Source organism: Phoca vitulina, unplaced genomic scaffold (assembly GCF_004348235.1).
Source record: "Phoca vitulina isolate PV1807 unplaced genomic scaffold, GSC_HSeal_1.0 scaffold5, whole genome shotgun sequence".
NCBI lineage: Eukaryota > Metazoa > Chordata > Mammalia > Carnivora > Phocidae > Phoca > Phoca vitulina.
Genome location: NW_022589708.1, coordinates 70,498,775 through 70,505,210, shown reverse-complemented (window position 1 = coordinate 70,505,210; position 6,436 = coordinate 70,498,775).

Sequence of the window (6,436 nt, the reverse complement as noted above, 5' to 3'; positions counted from 1 at the left end):
AGGGAAGGCTGTAGATGGGGAAACCAGGGCCAAAGCCAGTGCTCCACTCAAAAATGTTCCCTAAATCTAAGAAAGTGTTCCCCAACATCTAAGAAAGGTGTCCTGAGGGAGTTTGTGAGCCATAAATGCCAGGGGTAGATGCTATCTACATCCAGGAAGAGCAATAAGAAAGAATTTACATCCATATCTCCAAAAGCTGAAACATTTGGAGCAGACTCAAGGCAGAAGACCTGCATTTTTCTAAAGTGAGATGCCAATCACATCAGAGCTGCAAAGAGTGGTGGGACAGAGTCAGCCTATGAAGAAAAAGAAGCTACCCTCTTACCCATTAGCCGGAACATTCCGGCTCCATTCAAGTATCCTGTCTTGAGTGTGCTACCATAGACACACATGATTGTCACCAGCCACAGATTAACTGATGTCAGGCACTTGAAGGAACTCTTTCAGGCAAAACTTCCACTCACTTAGAAAAGTTGCTGTATTGGATTTGGATCCCTTCCCCTGTTTTCTCTTCTCCCTCTTCCTCTCCATTGTCTAAGAAATGAAAAGCAACGACAACAGCAAACCAGTTATGAGCAGGATGGTAAAGCGAAGAGCAGCATGGAGCTTCCTTGATCAGAGTGAGAAGGCCGTGCTGTTTGGAGAGTAAGTGCCCATGGATGGGGGTTGTGGAGGCAGAAACTAAGATTTATCAGGCATTTACCATCTGCTGGGCACCACGCATGCTTGATTTCATGATAACTCTTGAAGCAAGTCCTTGGAGTTGGGGCTACTTTCCTTGTTTTACAGAGTAGGGAATTAGGGTTGCTGAGGGCTTACCCACTTGGTCTCTCTGGCTCCAAAGTCATGACACCCTGTATGGATGTCTCCTTATAATCTCTGCTTTGGCACTAAAATCCAACCATCACAAAGAGAGACATTCCAAAGGTAGCAACATGACTGCTATAGCAAAAGTGGAACAGCATTGCCTCTTCCTAGGGTCTCTGTGGGACACGAGGAAACCCATGTTCTTTACCAGTTATTGAGGAGGAATCATAATGGAACAGAGGATGGGTCAGAGAATCTAGCGGGGGGGTGGGGGGTGTAGCGCCCAGCATGCTGGGCCCCAAGGTAAGCGGTCCAAGTAGGTACAGAAAACCCACTTCATTCTTAGAATCATCCCTCATCCTTGTGGGTCCGCCATGTCTTAGAAACTCGGTAATGCTTTAGGGTAGCCATGAGAGTCGGGACTTCGCTCACCTCTGCGCTCCCCAGGAACACCCTCTCATGGTGCTGTCCAGCTCAGTTGCCCTGGTCCCCAAGCCCACTCATTTCATCACTGATTCCTCCCTTTCCCTAACTCCCAACAATCAACAAACCATCAAGTCCTGTGGATCCTGCCTCTTTCATTTATGCCTCTGATCTACGCACTTCCTCCCATTTCAAAGGCCACCCTCCTAGCTGACGCCACTGGCTCTTGCTTGGTCTACTCTAACAATTTCAAACTATTTTTTTAAAAGATTTTATTTATCCATTTGAGAGAGAGAGGGCATGAGTGGGGGGAGGGACAGAAGCAGAGGGAAAAGCAGACTCCCCGCTGAGCAGAGAGCCCTAGGCAGAGCCCCGTCCCAGGACCCCCGGGATCATGACCTGAGCCAAAGGCAGACACTTAACCGACTGAGCCACCCAGGCGCCCCAGTTTCTAACTATCTAATGTCCTTGGGCCTTGGCTTTAGAAAACTCCAGGTAAACATGATAATATGATCACAAGATTTCCCTACTTAAAAAATCCCTCCATGACTTCCCATTGTCTGCAGAATGTTCAAACTCCTTAGCAGAGCATCCTAGGCTTTTCATGGTCAGCACCTGCTTCTCTCTCCAGCCCCACACTCCATGCTCCCACCATCTTGAACCATTGGGAGGTGCTGGGACGCATATGCTTCCTCAGCCACTTGCAAGTTCGTCAGTTAGGATAATCCTCCACCTGTGTAACTCCTGCTGGTCTTTCAGCTTCGATGTCACTGCTCCCAGAAACCTCCTTAGACCACCCTGATCTGAGCCCAACCCTGGGTGTGGCACTCCGGGCAAAGCTCCTACTGTACTCTGAGCCCCTTCCTATTTTGACATGCTCTCACCCAGGCCTGCAACTGCCCATACTTCCAGTCTGTAAGTCCTTCTAGGGCAGGGCATGCTTTATTCACCATTTTTCTCAGCATTTAGCCTAGAGCCTGGCCTATAGGAGCCACTTGAGTCATGAATAAGTGCTTACATATAACAAAGTGGAGAAAGTAACAAAGAGATGTGAGTCTAATGAAAGGCTCTTTTCCCATCCTTCAAGAAGGATCTTCACCTCTTCCTCACTCACCATCCCCCACCAACTGCTACCCTCTCCCAGGGATCTAGATGAGTATGAGAGTTTATTTTTAATTTTATTTTTTTTAGAGGGGGGAGGGGCAGAGGCAGAGGGACAGAATCTTTTTTTTTTTTTTTAGATTTTATTTATTTGAGAGAGAGACAGAGAGAGCACAGGCAGGGAGGGGCAGAGGGAGACAGAGAAGCAGACTTCCCGCTGAGCTGGAAGCCAGATGCAGGGCTCAGTGAGGAGCTGGATCCCAGGACCCTGGCTGGAATCATGGCTCGAGTCGAAGGCAGGCATTGACCGACTGAGCCACCCAGGTGCCCCGAATCTTTTTTTTTTTAAGATTTTATTTATTTATTTGAGAGAGGGAGAGCATGAGGGGAGTAGCAGAGGGGGAGGGAGAGGGACAAGCAGACTCTGCACTGAACACGGATCCTGACCATGATCATGACCTGAGCCGAAATCAAAAGTCTGAGGCTTAACCAACTGAGCCACCCAGGTGCCCCGAGAGTTTAATGTTTTGATTTTTTTCCCCCCAGCATTTAAGAAAATGGCATGCAAGTGGCAATACACAGGGCAGTCTTCAATTCTGTAGATGATTCTTCTTCAAGGTGATGAAGGGCCAAGGGGATGAACAACCAAAAGATCTCCTAAAGCTCTAGAAATGGGCAAAAAGTGGAAGATAGGTATTCATGCGGCAAAGAGTAAAATATTTGGGCAAAAAGATTTCAGATGTACTTAGAAGATGATGGACTGTGAGCTCCTATTTATAATACAGGAAAGGTATCTTGGGAGACACTGTGGGTAGCCCCAAAAGGCTGCCATCACAATGCCACCAGACTGGAGTACCAGGAAGAAACAAATGGAAAACACCATTAACCTGGCCTTTGGTACAAACTGCTTTCTTCAGAGCTGGGGTGTCTCTAGAGATGGGCAACAAAGACAATCAAGTGTTCTGAGACTTTCTAAATACAAGTAGATTTACAAAGAGGAAAAAAAAAGACAATAGATCTGCAGTCAGTAAAGCTGAAGAAAAAGAGGGAACAGGAGGAAGTTAATTCAGTCACGAAGAGACTGAACCAGGCGAGCGAACCTGGAAGACTAGAAATCGCATTGCTCCTCAAAGTGTGACCAAAGAAATTTAGGGATAATTGTGGGGAAAATACTATCTTAGGGTAGTGTTTTAAATACTATTGTCCATTTACTATACTATTAAGTAGCAGTTTAAAGAAGGTTCATGGAATTTTAGAACATGGTTATAACCAAATGCATCTGCTCCCCCCACCCCCCCAATCACATTCTAGATGAAGGAAGTAGGCCCAGGGAACTCGGAACCAGGCCTTGGGGGGGCTGGGGCAGTGGTGGTGGGCATATATCACCTCTGACAGAACTACAGATTAAATCCAAGGCTTCTCACCCCTCGCCTGATTAATGCTCTTTCCTTTCGATTATTCAATATAAAAACACTGACAGATGACTGAGATCCAAAATAGAAAAGTTGGAGGAAAGGCCAGGTAAACAATATATCATGAAGGAAAGCCAGAATGTTGTGTGTTGAGGCTGGCATGGGGGAGAGCAACAATGTTTTCTCTCAGAATAGCCCTTTATGTCACTGTCGGAGGTAGGAGACCAGCCTGGATGACCTGCGGATCTAAAAACCGATCTGAGTTCCTTCCTCAGGACTATTCCCTGGACTCCAGTGATCTGCACTGTCTACTGGGGCAGATCATAGGCTGGCTCACTGGGCTGCATTCCCTTCAAGGTTGGATGTCCAAGCCAACTGCAGCCACTCTAGGAATGTTGAGGTCAATGGAATTCTACCCACACTTGCAGGGTGGGGAGGGGAGACAGCTGCCCGGGGCAGTGGATGGAGGATGGGAGGGTCATCCATCCCAGAAAATTCTCCTGCTGCCTCTGCCCGGAGTCTGGTAGTCAGAATGCTTAGTACCCAGGGAGACCAGGAGTGGGAAATATCTTAAGTATTCCAGTCCTCCCCTCTTGGCACTGCAGAAGCAAGAGAGAATAAAGCAGAGGAACCTGTTGGACGAGACGGTCAAGGCCGCTCTCCTGTTGGAGGCCTCCACCTGCTAGATGAGGCCTAAAGAGAAGAGTAGCAGAGCAGTGAGCCTGGGCTGGAGAGACCTGAGTGAACGGGATGCCATTTGCCAAGAGCTCCGAGGAGGTGCCGGGAGACACTCCCCGAGCATGCTGGAGCTTCGCATTCTGTGCTGGGGGGGCGGGCGCAGATGCCTCAACAACATGGTCATGGGGAGAAGAGGAAGCTGCTCAGACAGACACACGCTGCCGCAGAGGTGTGCAGCTGAGGGACCAAATCCCCAAGTCTGGTCCTGGAGGGAAGCGGAGCCCGGTTGCACCTTCTTCTTCATGCTGGTCTTCTCTCCTCTGGCTCATTTTATTTTCATGAAAAGATGGTTGTAATGGGAGGAAAAAGGGATATGAGGGCTATGAGAGTGGGAGAGCCCAGCCTGGAGCTTGAAGGGCAGAGATAGGTGCAGGTGAGTGGGGGATGTGTGCGAGCCTGTTTTGGGGACAGGACCTGGCGTCCTTCCCTCGGACACCTTGCAGAATGAGGAAGTGGCTGTCTTCAACTGTCAACAACATCTCTGCACTGACAACCTTGACTGGGCAGTGGCTGGGGCCTGCGTTCTGCAGCCAGAGAGTTCTGCCTTGAACACCTTGCCTGGTGTCCTTTTCTGCAAGGAGTGGGATTAAGTATTTAGCACAGAGCAGACGGCAGGAGACGGCTTCATAGGACACACTTCTTGAAGTGGCGACCGAACGCGACGCTCTTTCCCACGTTTTTCTCAGGAAGGGGCTGGGACTCATTTGTATGCGGAAATTTGCAGGAAAGAGAAGTATCTGAATTGAATTCTGACTTGGTGATTTCGACCAACATATACATAAACTTCATATAACTCGGTATCTAAGACATACGGTATTTATCTTTTCGTTGAAAGGAAGAAGCTAAATGACTACCCACCCCCCCTTACCACTCTCCCTTCTCTTTCAAAAAGCTGCCGTATCTACTTTATTTTACAGTCTAAAAAAGGTTGCATCACATTTGGTATTCCCTAAAAGGGAAATGGGAAAAAAATTATTAAAAAGTGAAGAAAAACAGTACTTGCTTGCTTAGAAATAAGATGTATGAACCCTTAAGAATGGGAAAACACCAGCTACTATGGCAGGGAGAAGACATTTTGCCAAATTTAGAACCCACTTGAAAATCACGGGTTCTAAGTTTAGAACTGAACTAAAAAACTTGAGCTCACATTGCATTTGGCATTGGTTAAAAAAAAAATCTAAGATACTAATTAAAGGGGAAAAATTTTATACTCTTAGTAGTTCTAAAAGCTGGGAATTATTTTCAAACAAATTCTTTATTGGCTCAATGGAGGGGCCTGCACTTAGAAGAAACAATTTTTTTTCTAATTAGATTTCCTCACAAAATAATGATTTACAATTGAAGGAAAAAAAATGTTGCCAAAGTCTTTCAAAAGTTACAGAATTGTTGTGTAACCTTTGGACCCCACCAAATCCACCAGGTGGTCTACAAACTTGATGTTTAATACATTAAATGGTGTCCAAAATGGATGTAATTATATCCTACTACTGACAAGCCTGAAATAATAAAAATACAACTGGAAACTATCATTCTAAAGAAAACAAAAACAAACTACTACCAGCATTAGTTTTATTTTCTAATTTAGATGCTAAGAGAGTTATTGCAACATCATGAAGAAATGGATCAGAATTGCTATGGAAATAAACTACAAAAAGTTTCAGGTTTAGAATATGCAAAGTAGGAAATCAAGAATTAGTCATGAATAAACAGTGCTTAAAAAGCATCCATTGGCTCACCGTGATTCAAGGCAGCTAACAACTTTTGCAATTATAGAAACTTAAAGATACCTCATGGCATCCTCCACACACCTAACATACACACACACACACACACACACACGATAGCCTAAGAAGAGGACCTGAATTCAAATAATTAGACAGAAGGTTAAACATGAACGTTCAGTGTTAATATTCACCACAGCCAATATTCAAAAACACAAACATTGGGAAAAAAAA